The sequence below is a fragment of the Octopus bimaculoides genome, chromosome 9 (genome assembly GCF_046866305.1).
Source record: "Octopus bimaculoides isolate indiv1 chromosome 9, ASM4686630v1, whole genome shotgun sequence".
Taxonomy (NCBI): domain Eukaryota; kingdom Metazoa; phylum Mollusca; class Cephalopoda; order Octopoda; family Octopodidae; genus Octopus; species Octopus bimaculoides.
This window is the reverse complement of record NC_142936.1, coordinates 28,814,452-28,836,892: the sequence shown is the minus strand read 5'-3', so window position 1 is coordinate 28,836,892 and position 22,441 is coordinate 28,814,452. Positions and strand designations below refer to the sequence as shown.

The 22,441-nt window shown below is 37.2% G+C and overlaps 1 protein-coding gene across 8 annotated transcripts in view; it reads right to left on the bottom strand.

Annotated features, from left to right (window-relative positions):
- Positions 1-543: 543 nt before the first annotated feature.
- LOC106877599 (putative G protein-coupled receptor CG31760) overlaps positions 544-22,441 on the bottom strand; it is a 1,070,704-nt gene continuing 1,048,806 nt past the window's right edge. For 7 of the 8 annotated variants that reach the window (XM_089357298.1, XM_089357297.1, XM_052970508.2 and 4 more), the window contains one exon: positions 544-1,791. The gene's annotated coding sequence lies outside the window, so the exon portion shown is untranslated. Of the gene's footprint in view, positions 1,792-21,452; positions 21,596-22,441 lie in introns of all 8 variants that reach the window. The other variant, XR_016243082.1, reaches the window with a different exon arrangement.

Genomic DNA, 22,441 nt, shown 5'->3' with positions numbered 1-22,441 from the left:
TAAATTCTATCTCCCATTAAATTCACCCACTTATCCTGTCAGCTCGTATCTGTAAAGATTTGAAAAGCCGTCTCGTTACACTAATAATAATATTAATAATGATGATAATGATAATAATAATAATCCTTTCTACTATAGGTACAAATAGACGTATACAATCCACTTAAATACATGATAGCTTGACTGTGGAAAATGAAAATAGTGAAGATATTGCTAATTATTGATGGGGTCTTAGGGAAAGTATCAGAAGGTATTGAGAGGAATATAAAGGAAATGGGAATAGAGTACCCAGTAGAGTTGCTGCAAAAAAGTTTGCCTACTTGGAACGGCCAGAATCATCAGGAAAGTATTAGATAGTGGAGGAGAACAAATTGCATGGTACCGTAGATATGAAGTCTGCTACATATGCAAGGCTTGAGTTGACAGAATGACAATAATAATGAAAAACAAAAACAACGCATTTCCTAGAATCACCATTTGTTCCATTCCAGTAACCCTTTCCTAGGATACTCACCTCTAATTTATAAATTGAACAACATTTGATGACAATATTACTTACATATCGTTTCCGATATCAATATATTTATTCATTCATTTAATATTTCTTGCTATTGCAACAGACAGGAGTGTTAGTTTTGTGTGATAAAGTAAACAAATATTAGGAACTCGCCCCCATCAGGAAGAGCAACAACAACAGCAGCAACAACAACAGTAACAACAACGACAACAATAGCTATTCTCATAACAATAATAACAGAAGTAATACAAAGCGGAAAAAAAGTTTGTTCAAAGGAAAAACATAATAACTAAAAACTTATTTCAACAGAAACTTTTTGAAAATAATGAAAACATTAATAAACATAAAAAAGATATAATAAACAGCTAATGAATTCCTCCGAGGAAAGATAGGAAGTATTTGCTAAGCAAATTTAGAATGATGGTTAAACTGATTAACCTCACACCATTTTTAATTATTATTTATTTGTTTGGTCCTTGTACTTTTTCCGAATATATTTTAAAATTTATATCCAGACTGATGTTCTTCTGCAGGCGTTTCTCTGTAAGTCTTTATACGTAATATCCTGCATGTAAAGGCTTCCCAAAACACACACACTCTCATACATACACACACACGAGCGCGCATACACGCACACATACACATGCATGTATGTATGTATGCATGTATGTATGTATGTATGTATGTATGTATGTATGTATGTATGTATGTATGTAAGTATATATGTATGCATGTATGTCTATATATGTGTGCGTATGTATGTATGTGTATATGTATGTATATGCCATAAACTGAAATCTTCCCTATCTGTTTTACATTTCTTTTGAAAATGTGAAGCTCGGAGAATCTATTAGGGAAGTTTTTAGTATTCAATAAATAAAATGTAACTCTGTATTTCGTATTTAGTTTTTTTCTTGTTCCTTTTTCTTGTTTGTACAGATTTTCGTACCAAATTACACACACACACACACACACACACACACACACACACACACACACACACACACACACACACACACACACACACATATGTATGTATCTGTGTGTGTGTGTGTACATACATACATACATACATACATACATACATACATACATACATATCTGAGTGTAAGTGATCCACTTTCCTTCAAACCTGCGTATTGATGAGTTCGAAGTTAAAATACTTAGAGCAGTTTTGGGGTTTTTGGTTACACATTCCACTTGCATTATATATATTGCTTTCTGTCTTTCAGTCGGTTGCAACATATTCTTATTTTTACCGAAGGATGTTGTTTCTGAAATAGAAATACAAAGTCAAAATTAAACAAGATAAACACTCATTTATATTTTTATACAGACAATATACGTCGTTGGACTCATCTCTTCACACACACACATATATACACGTATTACACACACATACACAGATACGTACATGCATGCAAATGCTGCAGAAAGCAATTTATATAAACTTAGTAGAACTACATTCCCGTTGACTGGGCATTAAATTATTATAAAATATCTTCCAGTTCAGTAGCAAAAATGCAAGCAGAACGACAAGACATTCAGTCTATTACCATCTTACCTGTTTTTTAATTCATATTTACAAGTATGTTTTCCCAATATGTATATCCTTCTTTCAAGAGCATACAGTGTGAATTAGTTAGCAAAGTGTGGTGGGGCGTGCATTAAAAGTGCAAATGTCTAATTTTAATATATATCTTCTCTCAGACATGTGGATCTTATCTTCCTGCCTCTGTGCTAATTGGTTTTGTAACCTTGAAAGAAGCAACTGGAGAAGATATGCTCCCGAAACTTTTGTATACCTGACCCGCACCCCGACAGATAGACACGCTCTGATATCCTGCAACAAGTTCAACTCGTGGATTAAATGATAATCTTCAATGGTTGAGAGCTAGGCTATCAAATCTATGCTGTAAAAACAACCAAGCCCATTAAAGAATCAACAATAAGTATCTATTCTTGTGAAGAAGAAGAGAAGACATCCATTGCCTGGTGCCCCAACGGAGAGAAGCAAACTTAAATCTGTGCTTTACTGAAGGAGAAGCAAATCCAGGTTTATACTGTTATGGAAGGAAGAAGAAAAGGTGTGAACTGAGGGAAATTGGCTGCTATTTCTAGCATATCGAGCAACCATGTAAATACACCTTGTTTGGTGCATGAATATGTTGCTGCTTTTTTTTATAGCCTCGACTGGACCTGTTGATCAGTCATGATCATCCTGTCTTATTTACAGTGTTGGAACAGTACAATTACATTATCTTTCTCTTGTAGAGTTGGATTTGAGGGAAATTTCGTTGGTATATCAAGAGGTATATCTTGTATTTCTTCTCTCTCTTTTTTTTTTCAATATATATATAATTACTTTAGCCAATGCAACCTTTCACTTTTGTGGGAGATTTTGCTTCTATTTTTAAGTGGTCAAGTAACCACGTAGAGGCATCCTATTTGACTCAAGCATGAGTTTTGTAGTTTTTCAGTGATGCATTAAAAGAACTATTTTCCATGTCACACCCTTAAAAGAACTATCGTCTATGCTACACCCTTAATAGAACTAATTTCTATTTCTATGTCCCACCCCTAATAGACATGCTCAGATTCCAACTGAGTAGTAGTTAGCAGTTATTGAGAGATTAACTATTTCATAACTCTGGAGAAAGGCTAGTCTTTATGCTGTAGTTTTTCCTATGTTGATGGTGATACCTTGCATCTATAGCACCATTGAGAGTTCTTGTTGGGTGTTGTTCATATGCAGGAGCTAGTGGGATGATAGTTTCGTGATATGTGTAGTGATTTCTGTGTTTGTGCTGTTGAGAGACATTTTGAAAGCAACAACATTGATCAGACTCCATTGGATGACAGAAATATATTTCTAATTAAGAAATGATGTTATCAATGCTTTTTATTAGTTAATTACACAAGGGAGAGCAGCAACCTTGATTATTTTTTAGTGCTTCCGAGTCTCGCGTGAAAAAGAGAGGAAGTTAACACTGGACCACAGAGCTAACTCGGATGCTTGCAACAAAGTGAACTCCATTTAAGGCACCCAGTGACCGGGTAAGTGCGTCAAACCAGGCGACAGATTAAACCTCTTACTTTTTCCGATGCTTCATCAATTCCGCTAATCCATCACGCTGGACTAGCATTTTATATTATTGATCTAGACATGGTGAAACACAAAGTCGACCTTGGCTCGATTTGAACGTCGGGCGTAGAGAGCTGAAACAGGCAACATAAAATATTTGATCCTACAACCTAATGATTCTGAAATTCGCTACCTTGTTGGTGTTGTTAATTTTTACTATCGAGTCTGATCAACTCGAGCTGATGAGTTTGTCAAAGTTGTTCTATATGTGGACGACGTTTGTTTCTCATATTAGGACACTAGAGAGTGATAGGAAGAAAATTTGGTTGATAATTTCAGTAAGTCAGGTGATATCGTAAATGATCTGTGGTTGTCTCCTGATGGAACTAGCAGAACAGAAAGATAAAGTTGGGGTACGACTACGTCTGCGATCAATATCAAGGCTTAAATGTACCAGAACATACTATTATGTATTTGTGCAGCACTGTAACATTGATATGTTACTGTTTACAACTGTTTTGGCCATGGAGAATAAGAGTCGATTTCGAAACTCTGATATTTCTTTGGTCTGCAACCTTGCTTCACCTGCTACAACACACAATATATTCATCACGCGCACGCGCACACACACACATACACAGAAATACACAGACGACTTGCAATGATAAATAAACATATAAAAACACCATTTGTGACATCGCTTGAGGCAGGAAGATACATACATACATATATGAATTCTTTATTTAATTTTCTTTCACGATCTATAAAAATCGATATTCAATTTTCCAAATATCGTTGTATTATCTGATGTATTGTTGGGTCCAAAGTGCTAAGTTTAATTTCTCAAAGTTATGTCTTTGTTGTCTTTGTCAGATGATTGTTTTTAATCTGATTTATGTAAATATTGTGTAAAATTTCTGTGAAATCCTTCTAACCTCTAAAGATATGTTTGTTTATATAAAACAGTTGGATCATTGTAAAGTCTAAAATGAAAATAAAAACTACATCCTTTTCGTTTTAAATATATTGTGTATCTCCTTGAATAGTGGTCTTCTTGATAATTTAAAATTTTTTTATTGCATACACACACTTACAAACACACGCATATACTGATCTCTGTATTAACAAAGTGTATGTATTTATTTAATTGAAATTTGAAACAAGATAACAGGAATAACTTGTTTGCAGCATTGTAAAAATGAAAGAAAATGATTGGAAAGGACAGACAAAAGAATAAAGGGATGGGGTTAATTGCACTAAGGGTGAAGAATCCAAAATTGGTCAGGAGTAATGATTAAAGCTATGTTTTAATAAATTATTCACACACATTAAATTGTAGCTTAAATTAAGCTATTGATACCAAACAGACTACACGTGCTCATTCAGATATACAGTGTACCCCCGCTTATTCGTGGTTCGACATTCGCGGTCCCGGTTATTCACGGAACTAATAATTGCGATTTTTTATGGTTATTTTCGAGGCAATATATACATTTTCACACTTTTTAAGGCTAAATCATTAATAATAATATACTGTATTTGCCGGTTTATTGGACGCCCCTTCGCAACTGAAGGTCTCTCTGATTAGAATAGCCGCATTGATTTTTAAAATTCCTGCTGTCAATCAAAGCTTGCTTAATTAGTATAGCGACATCTATCTATGTTTCACAAATACACACACACTCTCTCCCTCTCTCGCTGTATTTGTCTCTCAACAACAACAACCTCTCATTGTAGTGAAAGTATATATATATATATATATATATACACTAGGAAAAGAATGCGTAGCGTTCAATCATATAATAATATAAATAATATATATATATATATATATATATATATATATATATATATATATATATATATATATATATACATACGTATAGGTATGGAAAAGAAATGGAAAACATGACAAACAACACAAAGAACGACCCTTCACCGGTTTTCAGCGCTGTATTTCAAGCAATTCTCAAGATGCGCCTTCGATAAAACACTTGCTCCCGCAAAGCAAATTAAATAAAATTTGGGATTTTGCGGAGGGTCAAAATTAAGGACAAAAGCAGGACAGTGAAAACAAACAGGGAGGGATGCTAAACCTGAACGAGGCTGTGGTGGGGAACGCGAAGAAACAAGCTTGGACAGGAGACAGACAAGACTACGTCTTCCTTGTCCAGCTGCAACAAAAAGAAAGAACGAAACATAAGTTAGGAGAGGAAAGAAAAATGGCCGATGGTCACGTGGGAGCAATGTGAGCAAAGGAGGAAGAGGGAGGGAGAAAGAGTAACAGACAGAGAACTGTGAAGGGGGAGGAAAAACATTTGAAAATAGGATAAGAGAGAAAAAAGAGAGGGAGAAGGGAGGTAAAAGAATAAAAGAAAGGAAGAGAGTAAAAGAAAGAGTAAAAGGAGAGAAGAGTGGGAGAAGAGGAGATTAGACCGCTAGTAAACGGACGAGGGACAAAACAATAAACAGAATAAAGGCCTAGGGCCACACGAAAACAACAATTAAAATGATAATAATATGTATACAGCTAAAAAAGCCTTAGGACTGCAAGACAAGACAAAAATGGATAATGCGGAGGAGGAATGAAAACTGTCCTAAAGGACTATAAACACGGGAGGGTAAAGCGAGGAGATCAGAAAATCGTGACCAGACCAGTCGAAGGCAACACGAAAAAGAATGACACCGTTTTAGGCCGTCACGGATCACGTGAAAGTGGGAGGAGAGTAACAGAGTAAGGCAATCGCACCAATATTACTTGGGCTAGCGATGACAGATCAAATATACCAGCGCTTTTTAAAAAATTATCGCCACATTTGATTATTCACATTGTTTATTTCAACAAAATAATTTTTAAGGTCGTGAGTCAATATAGCCTCATTAAAATTAGGCTACTTGCTGGTCCCTATCTCTCTCCCACTCCCCCTCTCTCTTTCCCACCACCCCTCTCTCTTTCCCACCACCCCTCTCTCTTTTCTACCCCCTCTCCTTATTAATATAGTATAGATTACTGTATCTAGTGGTAATACAAACTAAATTTTTCAACACTATGATTATTTTTAATCTCTGCTCAATCTCCCATTGGTAATATACGCATATTAGACGCAATGAAGTTTTTTTGTACGTTTGTTTTTTGGCAAAACTGCGTCCAGTAGCTATATCCAGTATTTTGTTGAGTGCTGTGTTTTTTGCAGTGTGTTATTAAAGCCCTAAGATGCCGCCTAAACACCCTACACCTTCTAAGGCTTCTGACAGTGAACCTAAGCATCAGAAAAAGGTTATGACGTTCCATGAGAAGGCACAACTACTGGATATGTTCTAGGGAGGTAAAAGTTATGCTGCAGTAGGTCGCTATTATGTTCTCAACGAAAGCACCATACGCTATATTAAAGAAGAAAGAGGTGGCGATCAGGATTACCGAAACAGTAAGTTTCTGTGAATATGCCAAAAAGATAACGATAATAAGAAATAAGCACTTCGTCAGGGTGGAATCTACCCTGGCGTTGTTGATCAGTGACTGCAAGAAGAAAAACATCCCCTTGAGCGGTAACATTATCCATTGACAGCAGCGGAGCCCGAAGATTTTCGAGCCAGCAAGGGACGGTTTGACCGTTTTCAGAAATGGTGTAAAATAAAGTGTGTTTACCTGCATGGAGAGACAGCATCAGCCGACAAAGAAGCCGTCGAGAAGTACCTCGAGACCTTCAGGCAGATCATCGAGGACAAGGGATACAAGCCGGAACAGGTTTTCAATATGGATGAGACTGAGCCCCAGGATTTAAGGCACAGAAGGACAGAGTGATGCTTATTACATGTAGCAATGCTGTTGGCTTCATGATGAAACCAGGAATTATCTACAAGTCCGCGAAACCAAGGGCCTTCAACAATAAGAATAAAAACCAGCTGCCTGTTCTCTGGATGCACAAACCCAAGGCCCGGATTACCAAAATTCTAACTATGAATTAGTTCCACCAATGCTTCACCCCTCAAACCAAGGAATACCTCCAAAATGTTTGCAGGTGTTGCTTGTTATGGATAATGCTGGTGGTCACTCAATGCTACGGCAACCCAACAGCAAACTAAGACAGATGCATTCCCCAAAACACTGGAAGACGCCCTACTTGCAATGTTCAGCCGAGATGGGACTCTCTCGGGGACATCATCTATAGCACTGCACTAGAGCCTTTGGAAGGAGGAGGAAGATGACACAAGACTGGTTTGAGGTAAATGTGAAACTCAATACCCCCATGGAGGAGAAGCATGCTGCCCTGCTATGTGTGTATATAATATATGTATAAATATATATATATATATATATGTATATATATATATATATATATATATACACACATAGCATACAAATACATACGTACATACACAGACATATATATGTATATATTGATTCTTAACTCGAAACTCAAGATTACACATTAATTTTAATCAACTTCTTCAATCTACCGTTATTTCTTATCATAGCTTATTCAAATACACACGTTCCCTATCATTACCTTATCTCTACTACTTCTGACAAAGTTAACGACTACCAGCAACTTCACAGTTCGAACATATCTGAACCGTAATTCACAAGCAGGTTTCAAATTCAAAAACTATAAATAAACTTAGTTATGTTCTTTCCTATACGTAATCTAGAAAATTTATATGTATCTACTACTAATCATACTATTTTATACATACATACATAATACATGCATACATACATACATTCATACATACACATCTGCAATTACTCTATCCAGTTGTTCAGGTTTATACCTGTAATTATTGGGGCCCTGGGATATGTAACACACTGCCTAAATACCAATCTTGAGAAATTAGGTTTCTCAAAACCAGAAAGGAGAAAGCTAATTCGAAGACTACAGATCCAGTCCCTCACTGGACTGTAAAAAATCTGTTAAACTTTCAGAGGTTTATCATTTAAATATATATGAGCATGTCTAGATATGCAATTATACGCATGAGAATACATACATAAAGCAAAACATACAAATCTGCACATATACATACAAACATACATACATACATACATACATACAAACGTGTGTATTATATATTACAAATGTATATGCATACACACACATATATGGACACACACACACATATATGGATACACGCTCACATTCATTCACATATACTGACACGTAATGATCCATAGCAAACTTTACTGAGTGACTGAACCAACGAAAACATTTTAACTATTCATTTTATATAATTTTATATTCTCACAGTGATGTCCTTTATTATAAAACGAGACAGCTTTATGCATGTATATTAATGCATATATATGTATACAGAAGTGTATGCGTGAATATGTGTGCGAGAGAAATGCATATATATATATATATATATATATATATATATATATATATATATATATATATATATATATAAATAAATCAAAGGTAGAACAAAAAGAACGCAACAAACGGAAGCCAACAAAACAACATGCGGAAAAATGGATGATAGCACGATAAACGGCAAACAGGACAAAAACAAAATGCACGAATTATTCGTAGCCGATTAACTTATCAGTCGGAGTCCGGAATGTCCTTGTAGTTTCGCCTCCTTATCTCCGATACTACTCGAATCCGGTGGGGCCAGGGACTTAAGCTAAAAGCATTATGCCTCTGGGAGAGGCAAACGAATGTGTACAAGAACGAGAACAGGAACGGAAACAAAAATGGGGAAGCTAGAATTATACACGTATGACAGAACGCTTTTCGGCTATACAATAGAAGCAAAAACAAAAATTGTACATATACGAATACAAATAAATAAATAAATAAATAACAGAAAGGATCTTTCGGCTATCAGATGAACGCAACGTTATGAAATAGAATTATACATATACAATGCACAAACACCTTTCGGCTATGAAACAAAAAGAAAATAATTGTACAATTACAACAAAATTAAAACTAAAAGGGTCTTTCGACTATCGGACGGGCGTAGTAAGCTGGCGCAAAGGAAAATAGAAACATGGAGTTATATATCTATGTATATAAATACATATACACATGCATTTGTGTGGAGGCGCAATGGCCCAGTGGTTAGTGCAGCGGACTCGCGGTCATAGGATCGCGGTTTCGATTCCCAGACCGGGCGTTGTGAGTGTTTATTGAGCGAAAACACCTAAAGCTCCACGAGGCTCCGGCAGGGGATGGTGGCGAACCCTGCTCTACTCTTCCACCACAACTTTCTCTCACTCATACTTCCTCTTTCTGTTGTGCCTGTAATTCAAAGGGTCAGCCTTGTCACACTGTGTCACGCTGAATATCTCCGAGAACTACGTTAAGGGTACACGTGTCTGTGGAGTACTCAGCCACTTGCACGTTAATTTCACGAGCAGGCTGTTCCATTGATCGGATCAACTGGAACCCTCGACGGAGTGCCAACAACATGCGTTTGTGCAAGTATGAATTGATATTTATATAAAAGTTTATTTTCAATGTGATTATAAATTTCAAATAAAATTGAATGATATATATATATATACACATATATATACATACATATATATATGACGAGTTTCTTTCACTTTCCGTGTACCACTCACAAGGCTATTGTAGAAAAACACTTGCCGAAGATGCCACACAGTGAGACTGAATCCGGGAACATGTGTTTGGTAAGCAAGCTACTTACCACACAGCCACTCCTGTATGTATATATATATATATATATATAGATATACATGCATACATATATACAGGTACGTATATATATGTATGCATATGTAAATCTGTGTGTGCGTGTGTGTGTTCCGTAAATTTAAATAGATAAAAATAAGTTAGCCTTTATATTTACATATATAAAATTTTATTACTGAATAATTTATAGTAAGACACATACAGACACACGCAGAAACACAAACAACCACACACGCACACACGCACACACAAGGCGCACATACACATCCAAATTGTTTGAAATATTTCCGTTAATTTACATACATAAAACACTTACGTATTTTAATTTCTATACATAGAATTTATTGGTGTATAATTTATTTAAACGTACCTCTAATCTTCCCTTCTAGTCATTATTGAATACTTCACGCTAAATATAATGATTTCTTTCACTTACCTTTTCTTGAAGTGGAACCAATATATATAAGTTATTTCTTTACCCTATTTAAAATTTCAAATGTTTTATCAACAGATTTTTAGGTTATTTATCTCTTACACACACACGCGCGCGCACACACACACGCATGCAGTCACACAGATGTAAACACACACACGCACACACACACGTGCACGCATAAACACACACATATACAATATATATATGTATACATATATATATATATATATATATATATATATATATATATATATATGCATATATACAGTGGGGGAAATAAATATTCGTACATGTCAAAATTCTTTATTTGTTTAATTTCTAGTGAACATAAATGGGATATACCAATACTATATTTGCATACACATGCATAAACTAAGAATATGCAAAAGAAACTAATAAATTATAGTAACTAATAAATTTATATACAATTATAAATGTTTAGGGGTGAAAAAAGTATTCGTACAGAATAAATTTATGAGTTTCTATGCCACTAAATACTGTTAAAATAATAATTTTTTTAACTAGAACTTTCTCGTTTGTTCCAATAATCTTATCAGTGGTCATTTTTAAGTGTCAAAACGCTAGCTTCTTCATTCAGCACTGAGACAACATAATGTAGTGTCATAATAATGGCGAAAAGTAAAGAACTCACAAATTCAGTGAAAAACTTAATTATTGAACAGTGGAAAGCAGGTAAAAGTTACAGGAAAATATCAGAGACCCTTTGTATTCCATTTTCTACCATATCTTCATTTATTCAAAGATATAAAAAATCAGGAACTGTTAACTGTTGAAAACAGAATAAGATCCGGTGCACCACGCAAGATTTCCTCTAGATCTTTAAGAAAAATGAAGCGAAGAATCGAAAAAAGGCGCAATGATCACCAGAAAGGAATTGCAAGATTTGTTAGCTCCAGGGACTAGCGTTACACTATGAACAATCAGCAATGAACTTCATAGGAATGAACTGAAGTCACGCTCTCCTAGAAAAACTCTACTGTTCACTAAAAGGCAAAGAGATGCCCGTTTAAAATTTGTTTATGAACATAAAGATAAATCTGATACATTCTGGGAAAATGTTCTATGGACAGACGAGTCGAAAATTGAATTGTTTGGACGAAATTCGCGTAGCCATGTTTGGAGGGAAGATGGTACCGCCTATTCGCCGAAAAACACAATTCCTACTGTAAAGTTTGGAGGTGGCAACATCATGGTGTGGGAGAGTTTCTCTGTAAATGGCACTGGCAATTTACATGTGATAAATGGTAGAATGGATGCAGAGATGTACCAAAATTTATGGGACTCTGTAGAAGAGCTTTGTGAAGGGTGGGTTTTACAACAGGATAACGACCTTAAGCACACGGTGAAGTCTACCAAAAAATGGATTGTCAATTACAATATAAAATTATTAGAATGGCCAAGCCAGTCACCTGACTTGAACCCCATTGAAAATTTGTGGAATTATTTGAAAATTAAAATTCATTCAAGAGCCCCAACGTGCATTCCAGATTTGAAGAAAATTTGTCAAGAAGAATGGGAAAAAAATTCCTAAAGAAACATGTGAGTCATTGATTAAGAGCTACAAGAAGAGATTGGTTGATGTGGAACTGAATAATTGTTATGCGGTGTCTGAAAGGAAAGAACAGCGTGCTTCCGTGAAATTCTGTTTTCTACTGGGATGAGGTGGGGGGTGGGGTGAAACGGCAGTCGAAACAGTTGTCATGCATTCAACCGCTTATGAGGATGCTACCATGAGCAAAACACAAGTTTAGAAATGATTACTTGTTGCTTGAAGACCAACCTCGTTCAGGGCCACCGTCGACCTTCCGAACGAATGAAAACATCACAAAAATCCATGAACTGATTTTGGAGGACCATCGCCGAACAATTGAGCAACATATTGATATGACTGGAGTGCCTGCCAACGAATTTTGGCGAGTAATTGCAAATGAAAGGAGTTGCAGAAAAATTTGTGCCTCACTTGCTCACGGATGATGAAAAGTAGTCCCGACTAAATGCATGTCGTGAACTGAAAGAACAGTTGGAAGTTGATCCAAATCTGGTGACGAAAGCTGATGCTACGGCTACGACCCGGAAACAAAGCAGCAATCGAGACAATGGAAGCATTCTATGTCCCTACACCCCCACAAATGTGCGTCATGTGAAGTCCAATGTCAAGACGATGTTGATTTGTCTTATCGATTCGAGAGGTATTGTCCACGCAAAATTTGTTCCTCCTGGTCAAACTGTTAACCAGACATTTTGCTTGGCAGTTCTGAAACGTTTGCGAGATGCGGTGAGACAAAAACCCCCCGACCAGTGGCAAAGTGGCAAGTGGTGATTTCATCACGACAATGCATCTGTGCACACCACCTTGAGTGTGAGACATGACCCCACTTACCCACCCTCCCTATTCACCCGATCTTCCTTCCTGCAACTTTTTGGGTTCCCAAGGAAAACGTTTTGCAGATGTGGAAAGGGAGAAAGAAAGAACGACGGAAGCGTTAACCAACATCACTTCGCAAGAGTTCCAGGACTGCTTCGAACAGTGGAAAACACTTCTGTGCCGAGGCGTTGCTTCAAATAGGGAATACTTTCAAGGCGATAAAAGTGCAATCATGTAAAACTAAGTGAATAAAATAATATTGCGAAATTGCGTTTTGCTTTGGGTACCCCCTCGTGTATATATATATATATATATATATATATATATATATATATATATATATATATATATATATATATATATATATATATATACAATCTATACTATATATATATATATACTATATGTATATCTCTTCTGTATCTACCATTTAAATTTTTCCCTTGAAGAAGGGACTGTTTTCTAACAAAGATACAAAGCTCCATATTGGGAATGTCACATTTTAAACCTGAGAAAAGTCTTCCATAGTTTTATTGTTCCGCTTACAGATTGTATTTGTAATGTGCAAATTGGTTGATTTCTGTTTCTGAAAATCCAAGCTTATCCAAACTGACAGTTAGGAATTTACTTACAAAACCAACTGCTCCAATTATTATTGGTATAAACGTAAATTTGTAAATTGGATATAGAAGCTGGAGGTTTCGAAGCAGTTGTACATAGTTATCTTCCTTCTCTTTGATTTTCAAAGAGATATTCACATCAGCAAGACAGCTGACCTCTATGATGCTACATAATTTTCTTGTCTGTTTCAAACAACAATACGTGGTCTGATCAATAAGTATCCGAACTGTTGCCATAATAATGAAGCAAAAGTATGCAGAGTAAAGCTGCTTGGCACAGATTGATCTTGAAACCTGCTGTGTATGTGCATTAAGTTTTAACGTTGTAGCTCATTTCCGCTGTTTATAGCAGTGCTTGAAAGGAAGGGGTGTAGCGTGTGATCATCGCATTGATCATGACAGAGAAATTTGAGCAGAGAATCTGCATCAAATTTTACCAAAAGCTTGGCGATACCTGCTCAGACGCCTACACAAAGTTTACAAAAAGTTTTCATCGTACTCGACAAAATCAAGATCTTGTGGCACTGAAACCCGAGTATCTTCTTAGTTAGCTGAAAGCAGTTTTGGCACAAACTTGGCAGACACGCATTTTATATCTTCAGTGATAATGGTCTGAACTTAACCGTAATTAATCTGCACACCTTCTGATAACTCACGGATGGTGATTCGACGATTTCATCTCACAGCTGCACACACATCTGCGATGTTTTTCTCAGTTCTGCTGGTTGCAGGTCTCTCAGAACGTTCGTCAATATCAACATTTTTTCTGCCATCTTGAAAACGTCTGAACCACTCATACATTTGTGTGCGACTCATACGCTCCTCTCCATACACTTTCTGCAACTTTGTGCAGCCCTCTGAGCAGGTATTGCCATGACAGCTTTCTCTGTTAGGGTCAATGCAACGGTCACACGCTACACCTCTTTCTTCCAAGCATTGCTGTAAACAATGGAAGTGAGTTAGAACTTCAAAGTTTAGTGCGCGTGCACTACAGTCAACTTTTGCCAAGCAGCTTTGCTCTGCGGGCTTTAGCTTCGTAACTATGGCAACAATCCGGATACTCATTGATCAGATCTCGTATCCAGCCTGTTAGGCTTACACTTGACAAATGTTTTTATGGGAGTGCTCTACCAGTATTCATTGTGCTGGTATTTATGTACGTATTCAGTAACAGAGGGTTCCAGGACTATCTTTTTTTCCGAATGGCATTGTATATTATTTTCTGCGACAACGTCATGTTGCATAGGGACGTAGTACCTTGACATTTTCAGGCAGCTGCTAATCCCATGTATGATGTCTTCCAAAGAAATATAACATAATCTACATTTACGGTTGGAACTCCAAGGGCTTCACTGTCTCTTTTGTTGATTAGGTATTAAGTAGTAATCTTCTGTTCTTGGATTCCAGTTGCGTAGATTTCGAAGTGTGATGTGATGTAGCGGTCATGAGTCTAAGAGAGGCGTTGTTTCATGCCAATGTTACTATCTTCTTCAAATCTACGAGAAATATACCCATGTATGGTCTTTTTGGTATGCTGGGCGCTTCACCTCCACGTCTTCTTTGAGGTATGCTAGCCCAGATGATTTGGCGTTGTTTGGGAAAGGAGTACTTCCTGAGGAGCTCACTTCCGACACGTAGGATATTGTTTTCTTCACTTTCCAGTACTATGTTGATGTATTTATTTTTGCTGCTGTTGTTTAGCAAGTGCTGTCTGAGAGAGACTATGCGTCATTCAAAGGCTGTCTGCGCTGATCTCAAGCCCCTACCGGCTTTATCTTTTCTTAGGTAGAGCCTGTCGATATCACTATTTTTGTGGAGATTTCCACTTGATGTCAGAATCTTGCAGGTTTCAATGTTTATAGAGTGAATTTCTTTTACAGACCAGTCAAATATCCCAAATGTTGGAACCAACACTGGTACTGAAAGTGCATTGTGGGATATTGCCTTGTTGTAAGAGAAGAGCTCAGACTGCCATATTTTTCTATTCACAGTACCTTCGTATGATATATTTTCATAAATGCCTAGGTACATGTAGCGTACTTTGTGAGACAGGAAAGATAGTGAGACCATTGATGGACAGGTTTTATGTCTGGGGGACTGATTTTCCTCGTTCAACAATTAAATAACATTCTTCTGGTCAAATTCCTTTCCTATGTCAGCTGAAAATGTCATTAATTCTAGTTGTTTTTCGGTATTAGAAATTTTAGCATAAATCTTGAGGTCAGCCACAAAGAAATTATGAGTTACATTAATATCTCTTGCAGTTGCAAACTCTAGAATGTACGGTTTGTTTTTTGTAGCAGGGATTATAATGGGTTTAACGTCAAAACGAACTGAAGCACAGAGAGAGACTATTTCCCTGGAATATTCCCTTTGAAATATTCATGGCATTGGAGACGGTTGTTCCACTCTCAGTACCAAGTGTGAGCATTGTGGTCCAGGTCTTTGTGAGTTTCTCAATGGCAGCAGTTAAGGTAGCAGCCACTTTTGCCAAATGTAGTCATTTCAGTGGCCATGAGCGTGGAATAGAGTCAAATGCCTTCCTATAAACAAGAAATATGGTTTTAATGCTCCTATGACGCCTTTTAAAGCTCAGTACAACTTTGTTTATCAGAAGTTGTTCGGCACATACCTTCACTTTATTCTTTCCACCGGACTGCTCATCACTCACTATGTTGTTGGACTCACAATGATCCTGGAGGTATTGGTTGAGGCAGCTTGTGTACATTTTGTACATAATGTTTAGGCAAGCAATGGACATGTAGTTTTTAAGCAATTCGGTGGTTTCATTCTTGGCAACAACGACATTCATCTGTGCTATAGCAGGCCAATAATACTTTTGAATATACATATTAGTGGTTTCCTGTAAAATGTCAGCCTCCTATACCAGTATCCAACTACTAGGTCCCTTCCAGGTGCCTTCCCATTATGCAGTTTGTCTACAGTTATGGTGAGAATTTCCAGGTCAATTGCATATGTTTTACTCTTGATGCTGGTGCAATATTCTCTCTTAACTGCATTTAGCTACGATGCATTAAGGTTGAGATTCCTCTTTCCGTTCCAGATTTTCAACCAGAACGATTCAAGGTCATCTTGAGACGGGGTTTTCTTAGCAGTAATATTTTCCTTCCTCATCTCTCTATGTACTGTCTGTGGGTTAGAAGCAAACTTGTGATTAATACAGACTCGTTCAAAAATTAACGGTAGCGAGGATTTTTGCTCGGAGCCCTGAGTTCGTGTTTTAGAGTAATTAACCTCTCCTCAAGAGCTTGTTGTGAATAGTTACCATACACTTTTGTTAATTTGCTTGTGTATGTATGTATGTATGTATGTATGTATGTATGTATGTATGTGTGAGTGTATATGCGTGTGTAATATATATGTATATGTATCTATAAAGTCAGGAGTAGTATGTAGACTATAATCGTTTCATAGCTAGCTGAAGTTTCTTACGTAAGTAGTAACGAACACAATGCAGCTTATATGTATACGTTTTATTCTATCTATCTGTCTATCTATCTATCTATCTATCTATCTATCTATCTATCTATCTATCTATCTATCTATCTATCTATCTATCTGTCTGTCTGTCTGTCTGTCTGTCTGTCTGTCTAAGAATATATAAGAAGTTTTTATCAGCTGACCGAAAATAATAGGCATGTACTATAAGTCTTCAGTTTGGTTTCCACTAAAACTGCGGCTTGACCTGCGACTGGAAATGTGATGTTGAGGATGATAATCAGAGGTGGCCAGAAGTGGTTTCTCCTTGAGCGGGTAGATATGGATTAAAGTAAGAACGAAAAGACAAAACGTTTGGCATCACACGAAAAAAAACCCAGTTTTCCAGCTCTCAACAATCTGCAAAATATCCTAGATGCATCCTTGATCCAAATACTGGTACCCTCTTGACTATGTGATCGTTCTACAAAAGGATCATAAAGATATCTTGATTACAAAATACTATGACGGGTACCAAATGTTGGACTGACCATCGAATGATCAGATCTCTTCTTCGTCTGACACTGAGGCCTCCAATCCGAAAATCGCAACCCTTTCTTCATATTGACATTGCTGCCCTCTCTAGTCCCGAGTGCAGAATTCAACTTGAGTGCAGAATTCAAGTTCAGCGCCCCCGTGTCCCAGATCTTCCGGCTGCTTACCTTTTCCAAGATGAAATCAACAACCTCTAGGACTCATCCCTCAGTATTCTACAAGACACTGCCAAAACAATCCTTGGGCAACTACACGTCGCAGCCCCGACTGGTTTGATGAATCAGTTGAAATCATACAGCTTATTCTGTTGACAAGAACATACTCCATAATGCTGTTCTAGCCATCCCGGATTCTGCCGCCATGCGCCAAAATGGAAGGATGCTCGTGCCACCGCACGTGTTAGGAATTCTCAAAACAGTTGGTGGCTTCGAAAGGCGGAAGACATTCAATGTTTTGCAGACAAGAACAAAACATGAATTCTATGACTCGATTAAGAAAATCTTCGGCCCTTGCAGAAAGGTGACTGCTTCGGTGAGATCATCAAATGGCACCTTACTGAAAGAGAAAATTGCGATACTTCATAAGTGGGCCGAACATTTTCAATATCTTCTGAATCGGGTCAACCCCGATGACCCCACGGCACTTGAGAGATTCCAGATCTTCCTATCCAGACAGAGTTTGACAACCTCACCCCAATATTTGATGCGGTCCAACAGGCCATCCTCGGTCTCAAAAACAAGAAGTTTCTCAGCGACGATGGAATCCCACGTGAGATTTACAAGAATGGTAGGCCTCACCTTACATCCCATCTTTATTCTTTGTTTCTTTTCTGTTGGCAGTGGAAGACTGTACCTGACAGGTTGTAACACTCCAATCTACGAGAGAAAGGGAGACCGTGCAGAGTGCGGCAACTACAGGGGAATCTCTCTTCTGGATAACGCCGGCAAGATCCTCTCACTTATTCTCTTCCCACGTCTTCTATTTCATGTTGTCAACCTGGTTATACCTGAATGGATTTCGACCAGAAAGAAGGACTTCTGACATGATATTGTCGGCCCGTCTTCTTGAGAGCTGTCGTGAACAGCAGAGAGACATGTTACGCCTTCATCGATCTAACAAAGGCGTTTGACACGGCCAAACCGTCCTACGATGTAGCGCCTTGCTTCAGAAGTTTGACTGTCCACCAACATTTCTTTTGATCGTCCAGACGTTTCGTGATGGTATGCAAGTGAAAGTGATATTCAACGGTAAAGACTCGTAACTCTTTGTTGTCCCGGTGGAGAGAAAACAGTGATACACTCTTGCCCCTGAGCTGTTTAGCATTTACCTGGTGGCAGTAAAGATTCTTTCCAGGAGACAGTTCACTGAAGAAGAAGAAATTCGTATCAGGTACCGCTATGATGGCAGCATCTTTAACATTCACTACCTGAAAACCACATCAAAACATCCTCAACCATGGTGTATAAGATTCAGTATGGTGACGATTCAGCGACACCATCTCATACCTCTGCCTGTAAATCATCGAAAAACTGAAGGTCTCCAATCAGCCTTCCAGTCCTCATTTTCCCCACAACCTGCTCTCATTGATGATGCTCTTTTACTGCAGGCAGACCATTCTGCTATCTTAGAAGCACGGTCTCTAACACTGGATTCCTTGACGAGGAGACATTCCGTCGGATCACCTTGGCCTCTGCTTCTTTCAGAAGACTCAGCGAACGAGTCTTTCAGAGCAAGAATTTTAGAGAAAGCACAAAATTCTCCGTTCAATGAGCTGTCTGTGTATCCAACCATCTGTATGGGTCTGAGTGCTCGATACTTTATCAGCGTCAGATTAGACAACTAGAAGCGTTCCATATCAGATCACTCCAAAGTATCCTCGGTCTCACGTGGAAGGACAAGGTGTCTCATACCGAAATCCTCCTGATGGCTGCAATCTACAGCATAGAGATCGTTGTCTTCTCTGGATTTGCCATGTGATTCGAATGCCGAGTAACCGACTCCAAAATATGGTCCTCTTCAGCGAGATCGAGATTGGAAGTAGGCCTCACAGATGTCCAAAACTTCGTTTTTATGATCATCTCAAGCGGGCTCTCATTTTATGCAGTATCCCTGCGGTTGGAGTCTCTGGCTGTTATTCGGAAGGCATTGAGGTCTGTGTGCGATGCTGGAGTAGATCGCTTTGAAATCAAACGCAGGAGAATGCATGAAAAGAGGAGACGTCGTCATTAACCCCTGCAGCTGTTGTTCAGGGCCACTCTCAGTGCTTTCAGTGCTGTTACACACACGCGCACACGCACACACACACACACACACACACACACACACATAAACACACACACACACACACACACTCATACATATGTATATGTATATGTATATATATGTACATATATATACACATATATGTGTGTATATATATGTATATATATATATATATATATATATATACATATATATATGTATATATACATATATATATGTATATATATATATATATGTAAATATATGTATATATGTGTGTGTGTGTGTGTGATGGCTTCTCTCGTCGCGAACGACCAAATGAGGTTTCACTAAAAGAATGCGGTATATGTTCTATGGACACGCAAGTGTCTCTTGCAAACCTGTTGGCAATTGGATCAAGTTTAGGCCTCAGTTTGCTCGAGTGCTTATGGATCATTTACTGCGTGTTTTCTTAGGTGCACAGTAAGTCCTGCTTTGCTCCGTACCATAGTGACATGTAAGGTTTTCATTGGAAGAGTGGCGTTTATATACGCACACATAGCTCGGTATGTGTGTGTGTGTGTGTGTGTGTGTGTGTGTGTGCATGTGTGTGTGAACAAATAAGTTACGCATTTATGAAGTTTAATAGAAGTATTTAAATAGGTGTCCTAAAATTTACGTAGGAATTTAAAATGTTATAACATGTCAGATCCCTTAGTGACTTTGGCTACATTTATACATAGTCACACACATATACATGCACACAGACATACACACATGTATACATATATATACGTATATGCAGTCATATACCAATACATTTACATAAGCGTATTCAATGTGTTTCGTATCGATTTTTACTGTAGGTTTCTATTTCATTGCATGTATCGCTTCGCTGATATTAGATAAATATATAGGTCTGTTTATTTTTGCATAAACACTCCTGGTTTGTATAGAGAGACTCATTCGGCCTATATGCTGCTTTATATATTCCAACGATTTCGTTTAAAATATTTAAAGGCATCTAACGATAATGGTTTCCTTTGTTTCTTTAAATTTTGCTTTCAATATTATGAACATTTTCTTTATGTAATTTATCTTTTCAGAAATATATTCTAATGCAATAAAATAAAATTAAAGGACAAAAAGACAATCAAAAACAAACAACAACCGGGAAAATCAAACACAAACTAACAAACATAAAGAAACAGTGAAATACAAAACAATAAGAAAATATAAAAACATATTTTGAAAATATAATACTTATAATTTTTTCTTTTGTCTACATTGACTTTTCTATTTGCTATGTAGTGGTTTAATGTAGATTACATTTCATTTCTATTTCTGTTTGTAGCTTCAAAAACGTCAAGAGTTACACACATTTAAATGCTAAATACACTGATATCGGTTTCAATCTTACAATTTAACACAATATGTGGGTGTGAAGGCAATACCATTGAAAGGATCAGATACTATTCAACCAAATCAACGTCTGATGACACCTATTGAGATAAAAACCAGTGTACTCACACAAATGTTCTCTTATCTCCAGACAAGGACTTTGTCCTATTCCTTAATGGTATATCAACTTTACAGAATTCTTGATTCTTGCAATTATCTCCTATTCTCATATGGAACTGTTTTTAATTACCATTTGGCAATTGTGACAAATCCTGTAGAGACAGAGATAATTTCAAATTTATTTAAGAATTTATACTGTAATTTTATAGAATATGCATTTATTTGCCTTTTTTCCCCTCTAGCATGGATTTCAAACCTGCAGCAGCGTTTTGCTGTTTTGTCCCAACTGGAAATGATTAAGGTGTTGAAATTATCAGATCTCCTAGAAGTCACTTGTGATTCTTAGAATGCTTTCCTCCATAAATATCTGTTTCCTTCTAGTAATTTGTTCCTCGTTTCTAATATATAATTTCCAATAGTAATATATCTTTCTCCACCAACATTTATTTTCCTTCTAAGCCATACCTTCCATTAACTAAAATATGTTGGCTCTTCTGTCATTTGTGCTCTCCTACTAACATGTTTTAACTTATGACATCCGCTTGCTTTTCCAACATCTTTCCAATCTAACTAACTTATGTTTCCTCCGACCGTCATTTGCTTCTTCTTACTAACGCATCTCCTTCGTCCTACCAATATCTGTTTCCTTCTCCTTATATCTGTTTCCCGTTTTCAACATCTATTTCCTTCCCCCAAAATACGTTTTCCCTACTAACATTTATTTCTACATATTTGCGTTTCCACCTACTAACAATTGTTTTCGCTCGCTGCTTTTCTCTACCTTGTTCTCCACCACTTATAATTTAGTCAAGTAATTTATTTATTTAAGTAATTTATCAGTAAGCATTTTTGTCTGTCTGTCTATCTGTCTGTCTATCTATCTCTGTCTGTCTGTCTGTCTCTCTTTCTCTCTTACTCTCTGTCTCTCCAACGAAATGCCCCGTTGGAAACGTTAGACTTCTTCGTTACAATAAAATGATATATTCTACTTTGTTGAC